A 20,404-nucleotide genomic window follows, 5' to 3' on the forward strand; every position below is an offset into this window, starting at 1 on the left:
ACATGGAGACATGAAGACTACATGATGTATGTGTTCAGCCTCCAAAGGGTTAAAGGGTGACCAGATTCAGGAGCTTCCCTGGTGGCTCAGAGGTTAAATTGTCTGCCCACAATGCAGGAGACTTGGGTTCGATCCCTGGGTCAGGAAGATCCCCTGGAGAAGGAAATGGCAACCCACTCCCGTATTCTTGCCTGGAGAATCCCATGGACGGAGGAGCCTGGTGGGCTATAGTCCACAGGGTCGCAAAGAGTCGGACACGACTGAGCGACTTCACTTTCACTTTCACTTTTCAGATTCAGGAGTAGAATCCTGGGGGAGTGGTGGTCCCTGTGACTATTCCATCTCTGGCCTGCATCGCCCTGATCTCATCTTTTCCCACAACATATACTGAGAGCCTACCAAGGGCCATCCCTGAAAGGGGTCACAGGGCAGCTCCACTTCTCTGACTGTCTAGGGAGAGAGACCAATGGGGGGAAACTAGCAGTATGCCAGGATAGTGCTCGGACAAGGAGGCTGTAGGCATCTGACCAGGCTTGGCAGTCAGGAAAGGACTCTTGGAAGGAGTGATATTTTGTGATGGCTATTCTCCATTTGCCCCCAGATCCATTCTATGTGCTTGGAAGCTGACCTTTAACAGACTTCAGCAACCAAGCTCCCTTGCCTCTCTGGCTTCTAGGTGGTCCAGCCCATCAGAAGAACAGGCAGGAGACTGAGGTGGAAAAAAAAAAAGAAATTAGAGTCTCCATTCTTCTTTGTTTTATGCCCCACTGCAGTTCTGGCAGTGCCAGAACCATTTGTGGCCATGGCTTCTGTCAAGTGGCCCCTTTTCATGGCTTCAGCTCTTGCCAGCGCATCATTGCCTCCACCTACCCCTTCAGATCTATGGGTGTTAATGGCTTCCTGCTGTTGCTAGTTGCTGGGTGCCTCAATGTCCCCTGTTAATTCCTTTCATCCTGCCAACACCTTTGCAAATGGTCCCTTCAATCTCTGACTCCCCTGCTGGTCCAGTGGTTAAGAATCTGCCTGCCAATGCAGGGGACTTTGGTTCAATCCCTGATCTGGGAAGACTCCACATGCCTCAGAGCAACTAAGCCCGTGCAGCACAACTACTGAGCCCATGTGCCACAACAACTACTAAAGCCCGAATGCCCCAGAGCCTGTGATCCTCAACAAGAGAAGCCACTGCAATGAGAAGCTGGCACACTGCAAGGAAGAGTAGTCCCCACTCGCTGTAACTAGAGAAAGCCCACGTGCATCAATGAAGACCCAGCTCAGACAAAAGTAAATTGTTAAAAAAGCTCAAAAGTTCTGCATGAAGAAAGTAAGCAAGTGCTTGCAAAAGGATGGAAGAATGTTGAAAGGGCACTGGAGTCCACCTTTTATCCCCCCCACCCTCTGTTATCTATTTTTTTGGGCCGGGCCATGCAGCTTATGAGATCTTAGTTCACGACAAAGGATTAAACTTGCACCCCCTGCAATGGAAGCATGGATTCAACCACTGGGGCCACCGGGGACATCCCCTCAAAGAGCTCTTAATGGCCAAAGTTAGAACAATTTGAAGAACAAAATAAATAATGACAGTGTTGAATTATATCCTATAGAATAAAATAAATACCTGGAAGTCCATACTAATAGTACTAACTGAATTAATGAATAAATGGGACTTCCCTGGTGGCCCAGAGGTTAGGACTCTGCACTTTCACAGTCGAGGATGCGGGTGTGATCCCTGGTTGGAGAACTAAGACCCCACAAGCCAAGTGGTGTGGGCAAAACAGTAAATAAATGAGGGAGAAGGGACAGCTCTTCCTTGCAGGAGAATTCCAATTAATAAATGTAGAAGGAATGAGGGGAGTACAAACAACACACAGCACAGTAATAACAGTGGCGGGCGAGATCCACTGATGGATGCTAAAAGCCGCGAGCAAAAGTGTGACGGGAAGCAGGATATGCACATAGTCTCAAACTATCTTCTCCAAGATATTTATTAATAACAAAGGAGGAAATAGTAAATTTCAATGGAGAAACAGCGCAAACCACCTTAACATCATCAGTAATGAGACACATTAATATCCTGTATCCCCAGATACGGTGAGAGGAGCATAGCATCATTTCTGTGGATTCTTGCTAAAAATGCATAACCTCAATCTAACCACAAGAAAACATCAGACAAACCTGAATGGAGAGATGTTCCACAAAATACATGACCAGTACACTTCAGAGGCATCAAAGCAAGACAAGGGAATACTGAAGAACCGTCAGAGATTGGAGGAGACTGAGATGTAAGGACTAAATGCAATGAGGAATCCTGGGTTGGATCCTAAAACAGTAAAAGAATATTGTTTTTTTTTGAAAAGGTGAAATTTGAATTAATTTCATAGATTTTTGTTTTGCTATTGTTCTTTATTTTTTATTGAGGTAATATTGGTTTCTAACATCATATGAGTTTCATGTGTGCAACATTTCTACTTCTGTATACACTGCAGTATGCTCACCACCAGTTTCGCTTCCGTGTGTCATCCTATAGGTGATCCCCTTTACCCATGTTGCCCTTCCCCAACCCTTCCCCTTCCTCTCTGGTAATCACTCCTTGGTTCTCTGTATTTACATGTTTATTTTTGTTTGGTTTGTTTATTCATTTCTTTTTTTGTTTTTTGGACTCCACAAATAAGTGAAATCACACAGTACATGTCTTTCTCCATCTGACTTATTTCACTTAACCGGATACCCTCAACATCCATCCAGTGTTGTCATAAATGGTTAACAGTTTATCTTTTTTACGGCTGAGTGTTGACTATTATATTAATCAGGTTGTACATTACATCCCTAGGTATTTACTTATAACTGGTAGTGTGTGTGTACCTTTTGACCACTGTCATCCAATTCCTCGTCCGTTCTACATGCTGCTTCTGGCAACCACAAATGTGATCTCTCTTCTATAAGTTTGTTTGTTTTTGAAATATAGTTAATCTACTACACTGTTAGTTCCTGTTACACAGCATGGTGATTTGATATTTCAAATGATGATTACCATGGTAAGTCTAGTTATCGTATGTCACCATACAAAAATATTCATAGTTATTTTCCCCACACTGTGCATTTCATACCTGTGACTCATTTATTTCACAGCTGAAAGTCTGTACTTCTTAATCTCCTTCACCTAATTCCTTCCTCTCTCTACCCTCTCCCCTTTGGCAACCATCTGTTTCCCTGTATCTATAACTCTATTTCTGTTTTGTTACGTTTGTTCATTTGTTCTGTTTTTAATTTTTAAATTTATTTTATTTAGCCTTTTTTTTTTTTTTTTTTGGCTGTGCTGGGTCTTTGGTACTGCGTGCTCTTTTCTCTAGTTGCAGTGACTGGGGGCTAATCTCCAGTTGTGGCGCACCGGCCTTTCATTGCGGTGGCTTCTCTTGTTTCAGAGCACAGGTTCTAGGCCACTCAGGCTCCAGGAATTGTGGCATGTAGGCTCAGGAGTTGCGATTCCCGGGCTCTAGAGCACAGGCTCAACAGTTGTGGCTCACAGGCTTAGTTGCTTTGCTGCATGTGAGATCTCAGACGAGGGATCAAACCCGTGTCTCCTGCTTTGGCAGGTGGATTCTTTACCACTGAGCCAACAAGGAAGCCCTGTTTTATTTTTTAGACTCCACATACAAGTGAAACCTGCAGTAGTTTTGATTTGCATTTCCCTAATAAGTAGTGATGTTGAACATCCTTGCGTGTGCCTATTGGCCATCTGTATGTCATCTTTGGAAAAATGTTTACTCAGCTCCTCTGCTTATTTTTTAATTGGGTTTTTTGTTGTTGTTGTTGCTGTTGCTAAGGTTCACAGTTTACTAAATAGCATCACACTGAGCTTAAATTCCTGGTTTTGATCATTGTATTGGGTTGGCCAAAAAGTTCGTTCAGGTTTTTATGTACGATGTTAGAACAAGGAAAAGCAGAGTGAAGGAAATGCAGAAAGTCTTTGTCCTTTTTTGTGTGACATTTTTGTAAATCCAAATTCAAAATAAAAACTTAGGTTCTGATTCTGGTTAAGATGATGGAGGAATTACTTTCAATCCTGCTTCTCTCACTAAATGCAACTGAAAATCCTGGGCCGAGTGCATGAAGCACCTTATTTGAGGACTGTGAAAAGAAAATGGTAGCAGGTAGACTGGGGATATATATCAGAACTCAAAGAATGGCCAATCCAGTGGTGAGATTCCTAGACTTTTTTTTTTACCTCCCATATCTCCTGGCCTGGATTAAGACAGTACAAATCCCAGAATTGTATACCAGATGTGGAGTGAAAGATATTCACATAAGTGTTCTCTTTCTGGTTCATAGAATGGGAAGGGGAGCCCCAAAGGATAGAGAAAGTGGAAAAATACCTTTTTTCCCTCCAACTCCAAACCCCAAGCAAGTCCCACTTTCAAAACTACAGTCCCATGGCAGCAGCAATGGCAACAGTGGCTGAGCAGGTACCTAAAATTTCTCTCCAACCAAAGGAATTCTCTCTAACTAGAGGGACTGTGGTACAAAGAACCTCAGGAAATCACTGTTGCTTTTTGATTGTTTGTCCTTCTTCAGCTTGACCTTGAAAACAGATGGAGGAAATTCCTTGGAGGTCCAATGGTTAGGATTCCTTGATTTCACTGCCAATGGCATGAGTTTGGTCCCTGGTCAAGGAGACCCTACAAGCCACACAGCCAAAAAAATGAAATGAGGACTTCCCTGGTGGTCCTGTGGTTAAGAATCAGCCTTGCAATGCAGGGGATACCGATTCAGCCCCTGGTTGGGGAAGATCCCACATGCCACAGAGCAACTAAGCCCATGTGCCACAACTTCTGGAGCCCTTGACCTACAACTACTGAGCCCATGTGCCCAGAGCCGGTGCTCTGCAACAAGAGTAGCCACTGCAATGAGAAACCCACACACAAAAACTAGACAGTAGCCCCCACTCTCTACAACTAGAGAAAGCCCATACACAGCAATGAAGACCCAGCACAGCCATCAATAAAAACATATTTTTTAAATTAAAAATGAAATGAAATGAAAATTAAAAGAAAGCAAACTCTGTCACAGGAGCTATATGGCAAAGCCATGAGGCTAAGGCCCAGGCTTTCTAACCATAGGACCAGGATGGGGATCCTCTTAGAGCTGAGGAATATAGAGTGATTGCAAAGAGAAGGGAACTTGAGAAAGGGATCACATAAAGTTGTGCATAAAGTCCTGGACTCAAGCCCAAGCTCCAGATATATGGCCTTGACTCTAAACAGTCAATACTGAAGATTTTGACAGCTAAGCTACAGAGCACAACACTGTCTAGTCTAGCATGCAGATTGGCTCCTGGGTGGCCCACACATGGAGAAAGTCTGAATAGCCCTGCAAAATGTTTCAAAACTAAACTGATATTGGAACCACAGCCTACAAAAGAAGAGAGGTCAGAACTTGGTGCCTAAACCTACCTGAAAGAAACAAACAAAAAAATCAACATTTTCCATAGAATCTAAGCAAGACTCACAGTCTGATAACATAATAGTCAAATGTCCAGGATATAACAAGCCTTGGCATATGAAGAACCAAGAAAATCACAATAACTCACAAGGGAAAAGACAATCCATATATACCAACCCTAAGGTGCCCAAGGTGTTGGAAATATCAGGAAACACTCTAAAACAGATATTATAATCATGCTCCAAGGAGTATGAGCAAATACTCTTGGAATTATAAAAAGTGTCAGTAGAAAAAAAAATAGAAGCTACAAAAATAAACCAAGTAGAAGAAATTTTAGAACTTAAAAATTAGAATAACTGAAATAAGAAATACAAATTTGCTGGATGCGCTCAATAAAAATGGAGATAACAGAGAAGACTCAGCGACCTTGAAGATACATCAACAGAAATTATCTGATCTGAACAACAGAGGGAAAAAGTTTTTTTTTTTTTTAAGTGAACAAGGACTTCCCTGATGGTCCAGTAGTTAAGAATCCACCTTCCAATGCAGGGGACTCAGGTTCCATCCCTGGTTGGGGAACTAAGATCCCACATGCCTCGGGGCAACTGAGCCAGTGTGCCACAGCTACTGAGCCTGTGCGCTGAAACCAAGACCCTACATAGCCAAAAAATAAAGTTAATTACTTAAAAAAAACAACAAACCAACATCCAGGATTTGACCAAAGGTGTAAGATTCATGTCATTGGAGTCTGAGGTGGAAAGGAGAAGAAGCATGATGCAGAAAAAGTAGTTGAAGAAATAATATTGGAAAATTTCCCAAATTTGAAGGAAGACATGAGCATAAAGATTCAAAACGATTGGAAAAAAAAAAAAAAACCATTATAAACTCAAAGAAATCAATCCCAGGCACATAACCAAACTTCTGAAAAGCAAAGACAAAGAAAAAAAATTAAAGCAAAGAAAAACAATTCATTGCATACAAAGGAATAATGATTCAAATGACTAAATATTTCTCATCAGAAACCATAAGGCCAGAAGTTTAAAAATAACATTTTTAAGTGCTAAAAAATTTGTCAACCCAGAATTCTATATCTTGTGAAAATATTTTTCAGAATGTAGGCAAAATAAAGACATTCTCAGATGAAGAAAAGCTAAGAGAATATGCCACTGTGAGTCCTGCTCTTTCTTTAGACAGAAAGTAAATGATACCAGAAGGAAATATGAAATTTTACAAATGAAGGAAAAGAAATAGAAATGGTAAGTATCTGAGTAAATATCATAAGAGTTTTTCCTCCTAAGTTCTTTAAAATACATATGACAGTTGAATGCAAAAATTGTAATGCTTCCTACAGGAGTTTTAATGTACATAGATGTAATACCTACAATAACTAAAAGGTAAAAAAGAGTAAATGGTCTTATATGATGGTAAGGTTTCTACACTCCTTTTGGAGTAGTAAAATATTGGTCAAAATTTATGTATGTGTACATATCCCTAGAGCGACCATTTAAAAACTATATAGTGGGGGACTTCCCTGGTAGTCCAGTGGCTAAGACTCCAAGGTCTGATCCCTGATCAGAGAACTAGACCCCACATTCCACAACTAAGACCTGGTGCGACCAAATACATAAATAAAAACCTACACAATGAAACATAGTAAAAAAAAGCCAATTAATAAATTAAACTGAAATGTTTAACAATATTCCCATAATCCAAAAGAAGGCAGAAAAGGAAAAACAGGGGAATAAAAAGGCATGGGGAAAAACAGAAAACAAAATAATAACATGGTAGTTCTAAATCTAATGTATCAATAACTACATTAAATGTAAGTGATTTTTTAGTGTAGATGGATTAAACTCTACAATAAAAAGACAGAAATTTACAGGATAGATTTCTTAAAATTACCCAACTATTTGCTATCTGCAAGAGACTCACTTTAGATCTAGGCATACAAATAGACTGCAAGTGAAAGGATGGAGAAAGATATTCCATGAATATAGTAACCAAAAAGAGAGTAGTGGTGACTATAATTAAGTCAATCATAGAAGGCCAAATACTGTATGATTCCACTTATGTGAGGAACCCGGAATAGTGAAATCTGTAGAGACAGAAAGTAGAACAGTGGTTGGGGGAGGGGGAAGTGGGAAGTTACTGTAAGGTACAGAGTTTGTTTTGCAAGATGAACATTTCAGGAGATGCATGGTGGTGATGGCTGCACAACAACATGAATGAACTTAATACCAGTTCAGTTCAGTTCAGTCGCTCAGTCGTGTCCGATTCTTTGCGACCTCATGGACTGCAGCACGCCAGGCTACCCTGTCCATCACCAACTCCCAGAACTTGCTCAAACTCATGTCCATTGAGTCGATGATGCTATCCAACCATCTCATCCTCTGTCGTCCCCCTTCTGTTCCTGCCTTCACTCTTTCCCAGCATCAGGGTCTTTTCAAGTGAGTCAGTTCTTCGCATCAGGTGGCCAAAGTATTGGAGTTTCAGCTTCAGCATCAGTCCTTCCAATAAATATTCAGGACTGATTTCCTTTAGGATTGACTGGTTGGATCTCCTTGCAGTCCAAAGGACTCTCTCAAGAGTCTTCTCCAACACCACAGTTCAAAAGCATCAATTATTCGGTGCTCAGCTTTCTTTATAGTCCAACTCTCACATCCATACATGACTACTGGAAAAACCATAGCTTTGACTAGACAGACCTTTGTTGGCAAAGTAACATCTCTGCTTTTTAATATGCTGTCTAGGTTGGTCATAGCTTTTTTACCAAGGAGCAAGCGTCTTTTAATTTCATGGCTGCAGTCACCATCTGCAGTGATTTTGGAGCTCCCCCAAAATAAAGTCTGTCACTGTTTCCATTGTTTCTCCATCTATTTGCCATGAAGTGATGGGACTGGATGCCATGATCTTAGTTTTCTGAATGTTGAGTTTTAAGCCAACTTTCTCACTCTCCTCTTCCACTTTCATCAAGGGGCTCTTTAGTTCTTCATTTTCTGCCATAAGGGTGGTATCATCTGCATTATTTATTATCATCTGAGTTTATTGATATTTCTCCCAGCAATTTTGATTCCAGCTTGTGCTTTATCCAGCCCGGCATTTCGCATGATGTACTCTGCATATAAGTTAAATAAGCAGGGTGATAATATACAGCCTTGCTGTATTCCTTTCCCGATTTGGAACCAGTCTGTTGTTCCATGTCCAGTTCTAACTGTTGCTTCCTGACCTGCATACAGATTTCTCAGGAGGCAGGTAAGGTGGTCTGGTATTCCCATTTCTTTAAGAATTTTCCACAGTTTGTTGTGATCCACACGGTCAAAGGCTTTGGTGTAGTCAATAAAGCAGAAGTAGATGTTTTTCTGAAACTCTCTTGCTTTTTTGATGATCCAACAGATGCTGCCAATTTGATCTCTGGTTCCTCCGCCTTTTCTAAATCCAGCTTGAACATCTGGAAGTTCACGGTTCACCTACTGTTGAAGCCTGGCTTGGAGCATTTTGAGCATTACTCTGCTAGTGTGTTTGATGAGTGCAATTGTGCGATAGTTTGAACATTCTTTGGCATTGCCTTTCTTTGGGATTGGATTGAAAACTGACCTTTTCCAGTCCTGTGGCCACTGATGAGTTTTCCAAATTTGATGGCATATTGAATGCAGCACTTTAACTGCATCATCTTTCAGGATTTGAAATAGCTCAACTGGAATTCCATCACCTCCACTAGCTTTGTTCGTAATGATGCTTCCTAAGGCCCACTTCACATTCCAGGATGTCTGGCTGATGTGAGTGATCACTCCATCGTGGTTATCTGGGTCATGAAGATCTTTTTTGTATAGTTCTTCTGTATATTCTTGCCACCTCTTTTTAATATCTTCTGTTTCTGTTAGGTCCATGCCATTTCTGTCCTTTATTATGCCCATCTTTGCATGAAATGTTACCTTGGAATCTCTAATTTTCTTGAAGAGATATCTAGTCTTTCCCATTCTATTATTTTCCTCTTTCTTTACATTGATCACTGAGGAAGGCTTTCTTATCTCTCCTTGCTATTCTTTGAAACTCTGCATTCAAATGGGTATATCTTTCCTTTTCTCCTTTGCCTTTAGTTTCTCTTCTTTTCTCAGCTATTTGTAAGGCCTCCTCAGATAACCATTTTGCCTTTTTGCATTTCTTTTTCTTGGAGACGGTCTTGATCACTGCCTCCTGTACAATGTCATGAACCACCATCCATAGTTCTTCAGGCACTCTATGAGATCTAATCCCTTGAATCACTCCCACTGTATAATTGAAAGGGATTTGATTTAGGTTATACCTGAATGGTCTAGTGGTTTCCCTACTTTCTTCAATTTAAGTCTGAATTTGGCAATAAGGAGTTCATGATCTGAACCACAGTCAGCTCCTGGTCTTGTTTTTGCTGACTGTATAGAGCTTCTCCATCTTCGGCTGCAAAGAATATAAGAATATAATCAATCTGATTTCGGTATTGACCATCTGGTGATGTCCATGTGTAAAGTCTTCTCTTGTGTTGCTGGAAGAGGGTGTTTGCTATGACCAGTGCGTTCTCTTGGCAGAACTCTATTAGCCTTTGCCGTTTCATTCTGTACTCCAAGGCCAAATTTGCCTGTTACTCCAGGTATCTCTTGACTTCCTACTTTTGCATTCCAGTCCCCTACAATGAGAAGGACATCTTTTTTGGGTGTTAGTTCTAGAAGGTCTTGTAGGTCTTCACAGAACCATTCAACTTCAGCTTCTTCAGCATTACTGGTTGGGGCATAGACTTGGATTACTGTGATACTGAATGGTTCACCTTGGAAATGAACAGAGATCATTCTGTCGTTTTTGAGATTGCATCCAAGTACTGCATTTCAGACTCTTTTGTTGACTATGAGGGCTACTTCATTTCTTCTAAGGGATTCCTGCCCACAGTAGTAGATATAATGGTCATCTGAGTTAAATTCATCCATTCCAGTCCATTTTATTTCAGTGATTCCTAAAATGTCAATGTTCATTCTTGTCATCTCCTGTTTGACCACTTTCAATTTGCCTTGATTCACAGACCTAACATTCCAGGTTCCTATGTAATATTATTCTTTACAGCGAACCAGTGAACTCACCTAAAAAACGGTCAGGATGACCAATGTTATATTTATGTGTATTTTCCCCACAATAAAAAAAAAAGTGTTATTAAATTTTTTTAAAGAGAATGAAAAGCAAGTTACAGACTGCAGAGAAAATATCTGTAATGCACATATCCAACAAAGGACTTCTATCCAGAATAAATCAATAACTCTTCAGTTCAATTCAGTCGCTCAGTTGTGTCTGACTCTTTGTGACCCCATGAATCGCAGCATGCCAGGCCTCCCTGTCCATCACCAACTCACTCAACAATAAGAAAACAAACCAGTTTTTGAAACAAGCAAAAGATTTAAACAAACAGAAAAAACATATATGGTAAATAGGCACATGACTAGATGGTCAACATCATTAGCAATTAGGGAAAAGGAAAACAAAAGCACCAGGAGATACAGAGTATTAAAATAGCTAAAACACATTACACATAGAATGGATAAACAACAAGGTCCTACTGTATAACACAGGGAAGTATATTCAATATCCCGTGATAACCCATAATGAAAAAGAATATAAAAAAATGTATACATATGTATAACTGAGTCACTGTGCTGTACAGTAGAAATTAGCACATTGTACATCAACTATACTTCAATAAAATAATTTTTAAAAATAAAGAGATGAAAATTTTAAATGTATAGAGAAAGAATGGCTAAAATTTAAAAAAAAAACATACTGACAACAGCAAGCACTAGTCATGCAATGACATGGAAGGGCGGCTACTCTCAGATGGGAGTTCACAATGATATAACCACTAGGGAAAACAGTTTGACAGTCTCATAAAATTAAATGTGTACCTATCACATGACCCATCAATCTGACTTGTAGACATTTACCTGTAGAAACATAGAACTTATTTTTGCAGAAGAAGTTGTATAGGAATGTTTATATCAGTATTATTCATAATCACCAAAACCTGGAAACCATCCAAATGCCTTTCAACATGTGAATGGAGCAAATAACTGTGGTACATCCATACAACAAAATATTTGCTCAGCAATAAAAGGAAAGGAATGATCTGTTAATGCATGCAATAATATGATCGCATCTCTAAGGTGCGCTGAGTGAAAGAAGCGAGTTTCTAAAGGTTATATACTCTATGGTTTCATTTATATACCATTCTAGAAAAGACAAAACAATAGTACTAGAGAACAGATCAGGGGTTGCTGGGGGGTTAAGGGTGAGGGGAGGGTGTGACTTATAAAATAATACCTGTTGGGAGCATTTCAGGATGATGAGACTATTCTGTATCCTGATTGTGGTGGTTACACAGGTCTCTACACGTTAGAACTCAGAGCTGTACACCCCTAAAGAAGTCAATCTTACTGTATGTAAATTGTTTTCATGTTGCCAAGTGTGCTTCTGGGTTTGTTTTTTTTTCAGACCCCAGATGGATCCAATCACTAAAGAGATTTGGAGGATGTAAATTAGCCAGAGGAAGGGGAAGAAGAAGTGTTTCTCACAGAACAGCATGTACAAAAGGCAGGAAGTGAGACAAAGACCCGACAGGATCAGAAAAAGAAAGGTGGTTCAGTGTGACTGGAGTGGAGGGGATGATGAAAAAAACTTTAAAAAGAGATAGGAAAGATGAAGCAAGAGCCATGCGATGTCAACACATTAGGAATCTGGGTTTTCATGAGGGCAACAGGGACCCACTGGAGTTGTGGCTCACAGGCTTAGTTGAAAGTGAAAGTTGCTCAGTAGTGTCCGACTCTTTGTGACCCCATGGACTATGGAATTCTCCAGACCAGAATACTGGAGTGGGTAGCTGTTTCCTTCTCCAGGTGACCTTCCCAAACTAGAGATCGAACCTAGGTCTCCCGCACTGCAGGCAGATTCTTTACCAGGTAAGCCACAAGGGAAGCCCAATGGGTTTAGTTACCCCTCAGCATATGGGATTTTCCCAGACCAGGGATTGAATGTGTGACCACTGCGTTGGCAGGCGAATTCTTAACCACTGGACCACTAGGGAAGCCCAGGGACTTTTTTTTTTTAAGTCTTACCCATCACCCAACTTCAACAACTATCACCTCATGGCCAATATTGCTTAATCTATACCCTGACCCACTTTCCCCTTCGAATATTTTGAAACAAATCCCAGACATCATTTCATTATTAAAAATGTATCTCTAAAAGGTAAGGAGCCCCTCTCAAAAATAACTGCATTACCATTGTCACACTTAAAAAAAAAAAAAAAAACTACTGCAATTCCTAATATCAGGGTGCTTACAAGAATTAGCAAGTTCAATGACTCAAAGAGAGAATTTTATCTTTATCATCTGAGCCACCAGGGAAGCCCTTAAAACAAGAGTGATGGTCATTATCACAAAGTCATTGGCTGTGGATGACTTGCTATTGGTTTTTCCATGTAGCAGGCTCACCTCTGTCCTAGTGGAACTATGATGACACAGTATCATTGCTCTCCATATCCCTGGGAGGAGTGTGTATATGTGTATTGTCTTTTTAAAAAATATACAGCTAGAGTTTTAAAACAAGGAACTTTATAATATTTGCAGAAGGGTCATGTAAATAATATCTCATATGATGGAAAATATTTGTGTCATGAGAGATCATTGGATGTGCCCTTTTCCACTAGCATACAAGTTCTTTTATGTCTCAATTTTTTATTAAAAAAAAATTAAACCTGCCAAAGACTTACAAACATAGCAGCCCAAAGGATGGAGAATGAGATACACAGGGATTTATGTTTCTTATGTAAAAAGAGGTCCAGAGAAAGACAGCTCAGGCTGGGGCACTGGCCTCACCGGGTCATCTAGAATACAGGCCGGCTCATCTTCCACTCCACCATTGTCAGCATATATTTTTGTCCTCGTGGTTGCAGAAGAGTTCCTGCCTCTCTGGGTGTTATGCTCCAAGTTCTAGGAGAGGAAAAAAATAGTAGAGCCAAAAGTCTTCTCATGAGGTTTTGTTGGGGAAGGGGTTCTCAGCTCAGGGACTTTCTACCTACATCTCATTGACCAGAACTGGGGGATAAGGTGATTCAAGCTGCAAGGGAGGCTGAGGAGCCAAATATTCTTAGAGAAGTACATCCATCCTGAGCCAAATTGGAGTTCTGTTAGTGAGGAGAGCGGAGAGGAATGTGTCAGCGATGGGGAGAGGATGGAGGCAGAAAGACAGCTGTTTCTGTGGTCTGAGCTGAAGGCAGCAAGGAAGGGAAGGGACCACAAACGTGAGCAGTGTTCAGAAAAGATGAGGCAGCTTTGGGTGACCAGCTGGTGGAGAGAGGTGGTGAAATAAGTTGTCTGGGTGATTCTGAGCTTTCTACCCTGGGAGAGTAGAAGGATGGGGGCTTTGGGGGTGGGGTTTTATTTTTTTGTGACAGTTGTGACTGTTTACTATTAGATATCCACTGATATCGTGGAATCATAATATGACACTTTACATACACTGTCCCCTTAATTATCACAAAAAAGTGTAAAGGGCAGGTACTGTTATTCCTACTTCACGCTAAAGAAGCTGTGATTCAGAGGTTAAGGTACTTGCTGAAGGTCACAGTTAGTGGGGTGGTCTTCTCTCACATGTAAAGAGACAACATCTTAGTTTTAGAAAGTAAAAGTGGTTTCATGCTATAGATCTTGCATGGAGGGAAGGCAGTAGGGGAGGATGGCCCTCAATATACGAGTGTCAAGGTAACCAGGAAGCATCTGGAGAGCATGTACTGCATCCAGTGACCAGGAGACAGTGGAAGCACAGCCCTCTGTGACCTGTCCCCCACTAGCTCGAAGTGCAGCCAAAGAAGAGTCATCAGCCTCAGCGGCTCCCGCCGCACCTTTCCTAGGCAAGAGACTGGCCCAGGGTCCTGTCCGAGATTGCACATCTCTCCTTTAGGGCTTGCATGGAACTTTAATTAGTTAGCTAGCAATGTCAGCAGAGAAGGCAATGGCACCCCACTCCAGTACTCTTGCCTGGAAAATCCCATGGACGGAGGAGCCTGGTAGGCTGCAGTCCATGGGGTCGCTGAGGGTCGGACACGACTGAGCGACTTCACTTTCACTTTTCACTTTCATGCATTGGAGAAGGAAATGGCAACCCACTCCAGTGTTCTTGGCTGGAGAATCCCAGGGACGGGGGAGCCTGGTGGGCTGCCGTCTATGGGATCGCACAGAGTCGGACACGACTGAAGCGACTTAGCAGCAGCAGTAGCAATGTCAGGGTAGGCCTCTCTGAAGAGGCAGCATTTGAGTTAAGACCTGAATGAGGAGGAGACAGCCATGAGAAGAAAGGAGGATCTAGCCGAAAGGATGATGTTGGCATGGTTAGGGGTTGGAATGTTGGTATGATATTAATAGGAGCAGAGTGGATGGGAAGTTGGGAGGAACCTAATCAGGTAGAGTATTAGAAACCATAAAGGAGGCAGGGAGACCAGTTAAGGAGGCTGTTAGAATAGTTCTGGTGAGAAAGGAAGTTATCTTGGACCAAGATTTTAGCAGCTAGGAAATATAGCGGAAGAAGATACTCCATTTATCAGATCAGATCAGATCAGTCGCTCAGTCGTGTCCAACTCTTTGCGACCCCATGAATCGCAGCATGCCAGGCCTCCCTGTCCATCACCAACTCCCAGAGTTCACTGAGACTCACATCCATCGAGTCAGTGATGCCATCCAGCCATCTCATCCTGTCGTCCCCTTCTCTTGCCCCCAATCCCTCCCAGCATCAGAGTCTTTTCCAATGAGTCAACTCTTCGCATGAGGTGGCCAAAGTACTGGAGTTTCAGCTTTAGCATCATTCCTTCCAAAGAATTCCTTCCTCCATTTATAACAGCAACAAATAATAACATAAAATACCTAAAAATAAACATCACATGAAATGTATAAGATCTTCATTTCAAAAAAGCCTAACAAATATTTAGACCTAAACTGTCATTAAAAAAAATAAGCAAGAAGCATCTATACTCCAATAAAAATTAAACTATAGAAAATAAAAATAAGCAAGAAGAGAAAAATTAAACTCTAAAAGAACATTGAAGGCAGTAGTAGATATTAAAGATATTAAACCATATCACAAAGCCTCAGCAATTAAAACTATGTGGGTCTAGCACATGACATAAAAGACCAGGGTTAACACAATAGAAAAATTTCAGAAGTCCATTGGTATAATGGGAGTTTTGTATCTGATAATTGTTAACTCTGTTGGAGACTGTTAGGTACCCTCCCAAATACATTCACACCTTCTTTTCTACTAGTAGAATGTGCCCAGCTAAATTACAATTCCCAATCTTCCTTGTGGTTAGATGTGGCCATGTGATGAAGATTTTGCCAAAATGGCATGAGTAAAGTGATGTGTGCCACTTCTGTACTGACACATGAACATATTGGTTAGTGTGCCTCCTCTGGGTTCTTTTGTCTTTTTTCAGCTTATCTATAATGCAGCTTTATTTGAACCACACAGATGAGGACAATGCCCTAGATGAGGGGTTCTCACACGTAAGGGCATCAGAATCCCCTGGAGGGCTTGTTAAAACACAGCTCACTGGACCCCATCTCCATTGTTTCTGAGTCAGCAGATCTGGGGTGGGCCCCAAGAATTTGTATTTCTAACAAGTTCCTAGGTGATGTTGATGCTGCTGGAGTAGGGACCATGTTTTGACAACTACTGCCCTAAAGGTAGAGGAATAAAACGGAAGGAACTTCAATCCGAATGACTGAGGGCAACAGAGTCACCTACTGACCTATGAACATGAATTCTGAACTGGTAGGTAAGAGAAATCATTACTACCTTGTTTAAGTCATTGCATTTCAGAGCCTCTTTGTTACGACATTTTAACCCTACCCTAACTAATACAGCGTAGAAAAGACAGATATTTCAGTAGATGGTAACTGGGTCAAAAAGTAAAAAATGTTGCATGTACACACCATTATCATACAACAAGATGAACTCCAAATGGATTAAAAAATTAATATATAAAATATAACCATAAGACATAGCCATAAAAATAGACGTGTAACTATTATAAAAGAAGAAAGCAGGGACTTCCATGGTGGTCCAGTGGTTAAGAACCTGCCTTCCAATGCAGCGGACGTGGGTTCAATCCCTGAATGGGGAACTAAGATCCCACATGCCCCAGGGCAACTAAGCCCCAGAGCTGCAGCTACAGAAGCCAGTGTCAAAACAAAGAGCCAGCCTGCTGCAACTAAAACCCAATGCAGCTAAATAAAATAGTTTTTTAAAAAAGAAGAAAACATAAGAGGAATTGATAATATGTTGGAGTAGGGAAAAAATAGGAAAAAATGTGGAAAATATATGCTTCAATTAGTATCTCCAGTACAACATTAAATAATTGTGAATTCTTCTGGTGTTTCCCCATCAACTGTGATGCTGGAATAATGTTAAAGAATCTGCCTGCCAATGCAGGAGACACAGGTTCGATCCCTCATCCAGGAAGATCCCACATGCTGTGGAGCAACTAAGGCCGTGGGCCACAGCTACTGAACTGTGCACTGAGCCTGAGAGCCACAGCTACTGAGCCGGTGCACTCTAGAGCCCATGCTCTGCAACAAGAGCAGCCACCACAATGAGAAGCCTGCAACTAGAGAGTAGTCCCACCTCACTGCAACTACAGAAAAGCCTGCACAGCAACGGAGACCCAGCACAGCCGAAAATACTTAATTAAAAAATAGAGAATCCGGGAGAGAGGGCATTATGGATAATGCATTAATAGATGAGAGAGGGGATCCCCTGGTGGTCCAGTGGTTAAGACTCCTTGCTCCCAACGCAGGGGGCCTGGGTTCAATCCCTGGTCAGGGAACTAGATCATATATGCTGTGACTAAAACCCCGTGCAGCCAAATAAATAAATATTAAAAAGCAAAAAAAAAAAAAAAGATGAGAGTGCTAGGTTTTTGAAAAAGGCAGAAATAGATGCTGCTAAGCTGCTAAGTCACTTCAGTCATGTCCGACTCTGCGACCCCATAGACGGCAGCCCACCAGGCTCCCCCGTCCCTGGGATTCTCCAGCCAAGAACACTGGAGTGGGTTGCCATTTCCTTCTCCAATGCATGAAAGTGAAAAGTGAAAGTGAAGTCGCTCAGTCGTGTCCAACCCTCAGCGACCCCATGGACTGCAGCCTACCAGGCTCCTCCGTCCATGGGATGTTCCAGGCAAGAGTACTGGAGTGGGGTGCCATTGCCTTCTCCGAGAAATAGATGAGAAAGGCACAAACAGAAGACTGGTCCTTAAACAACAGCCCTCCATACTTCCTCTACTAGAAAGTAATAGAAAGCACGTGAGAGGAGAAAAAGCACAATAAGGCCAGGGATGATGCCAGTTCCTTTCTTAAGCTTTTAAGCACATCTATTATCAAAACACAGCCTTATCTTCTAGTGCTACACACTTTTATTTTGGCTGCTTGATGAAAACATAGTAACCCTGTAGCTATGTCTAACTTATTGACATTACCATTCAAAACAAATCTCACTAGTTGTTTCATCTCCCCTAGTAGATTCTCAGCCCAGGTGGCATTAGCGGTAAAGAACCCACCTGCCAATGCAGGAGACATAGAGATGTGGGTTTGATCCCTGGGTTGGGAAGATCCCCTAGAGAAGGAAATGGTAACCCACTCCAGTATTCTTGCCTGGAGAATTCTATGTGCAGAGGAGCCTAGGTGGCTACAATCCATGGGGTCGCAAAGAGTCAGACATGACTGAGGGAGTGACACTTTCAAGACCTAAGCAGATAATGAAGGACAGGGAACCCTGGCATACTGCAGTCCATGGGGTCACAGAGAGTCACGGCACAACTAAGCAACTGAACAACAAAGTCCTAAGCAAGAAATGAATAAGTTTACTTGAGTTGCTGTGCTGCCAGATTTTAGTAATGACTTTAATTAAAACAAAATAATTTTTATCATCATCCTTAAATCCAAATTCCCATCTCAGGATATTCCTTGTTTGGTAAGAAACCAAAACATAGTGTGAAGTTTCATTTTATAGATTTATACTTTAACTCTGAAATTTGGAGGCAACTTATACATGTCCATGCAAGAAAATGAAAAAAGTCAGAAAAGAAAAAATGAGTAGGTGAAGATCTACTAGGGGTAAATGCCATAGACCTTGAGGATGGGGTTGGGGGGGGGGCGGTGGGTGGAGAGTGAAATCATGTAGTTTTCACACTGTTCAGAAGAGAAAAACATGTTTCTTAGAAGCAAAGCCTGTTTGTCACACCGATACCTGAGATAAATTTATCCCACAGGTCCTCTTATAAAATAAACTGTTAACACTGTAGGTCTCTTTGAAATCCACAGACTAAACAGGAGCATGAATTGCACTTGGCAGCTTCCGAGCCCCTTGTGAAAGAGAAGGCTCTGCCTAAGTGTATGCCAACTAAAGAATGTCTACAGGAAGACACCATAGCACATTCCAAGGATACAGTTCCTTGACGAAAACTGCCATTAAATTTTTAAGTGTTATTAAAATTCTGGAACATTATGGTAATTAAATCCCAAGCATGCTGATAATGAATATTGAGATAAGACTCCAAAGTACTCTCAAAATAATGAGTTTTAAGATGAAACTGAAAAGGTGTAAGGTTTCTTCCAAGTTTGGGATTAGCTGAATATTGCCATTTTGGAACAGGCAGTTACTAACTTACTTGTCTCTCCCTAACAGGCACCCTTCCAGAAGATGCTTACTGGCTCAGAACAGGAAGGCCTACATGAAATTTATACTTGCAGTTTTATGGTAATCTTCAGCAGGAGGGTTGATCCAAAATACCCATGCTGCCATGACTAGCAACTGGACTCCTTAATATTCTTACATGAATATTCTCCACAAAATGTGGCATTTCATAGACTTGTACATAGACTTGTACCATGGACATGTTCCAAGAGAAGTATGATCCCAGGATAAATAAATAGGAGTGTTCCATGTAAAAAGTATTAATCTCCCGTTAGCTGGATATTCTGAATTCTCGACTTAAAAAGAAGTTTTAGCACTAATTCAAAAGGATACATGCACCTCAATGTTCAAGCATTATTTACAATTGCCAAGATAGGAGAGCAACCTAAGTGTCTATCAACAGATGACTGGATAAAGATGACGTGTATATATAAACAATGGAATACCATGCAGCCATAAAAAAGAATGAAAATTTGCCATTTGCAACACAGAGGGACCTGGAGGGCATTAGTGAAATAATTCAGAGAAGGACAAATACTGTATGATACCACTTAAGAGTCTAAAAAATAAAACCAACCAGTGAATATAACAAAAAAAAAAAGAAACAAACTCACAGATACAGAGAACAAGCTAGTGGTTACCAACGGGGAGAGGGAACGGAGGGCAAAATAGGGTAGCAGACTAAGAGGAACAAACTAATATACATGAAATAAATATACAAGGGTATATTGTACAACAAAGGGAAAATAGCCAATATTTTATAACTGTAAACGGAGTAGAACCTTTAAAAATTATGAACCACTATTGTATACCTGAAACATACAATTATACCTCAACTAAAATCACACACACACACACACACACACACGCTTCCCAAGTGGCTCAGTGGTAAAGAATCCACCTGTCAATGCAGGAGACTCAGGTTCAATCCCTGGATCGTAAAGATCCCCTGGAGAAGAAAATGGCTACCCACTCCAGTATTGCCTGGCAAACCCCATGGACAGAGGAGCCTGGCGGGCTACAGTCCATAGTGTCACAAAGAGTCAGATACAACTGAATGACTAACACTTTCTTTTTGGGGTTGTGAATAATGCTAACGCATATTTGCACACAAGCCTAAACTCTAAATTCTTTTCCTAGACAGAATTGCTAAGTCATATAATTCTGGTTAAGTCTTTTGAGATACCTCCTTGAAGTAAATGTGTTGACCTATACT

Source organism: Bos mutus, chromosome X, assembly GCF_027580195.1.
Source record: "Bos mutus isolate GX-2022 chromosome X, NWIPB_WYAK_1.1, whole genome shotgun sequence".
Classification (NCBI taxonomy): domain Eukaryota; kingdom Metazoa; phylum Chordata; class Mammalia; order Artiodactyla; family Bovidae; genus Bos; species Bos mutus.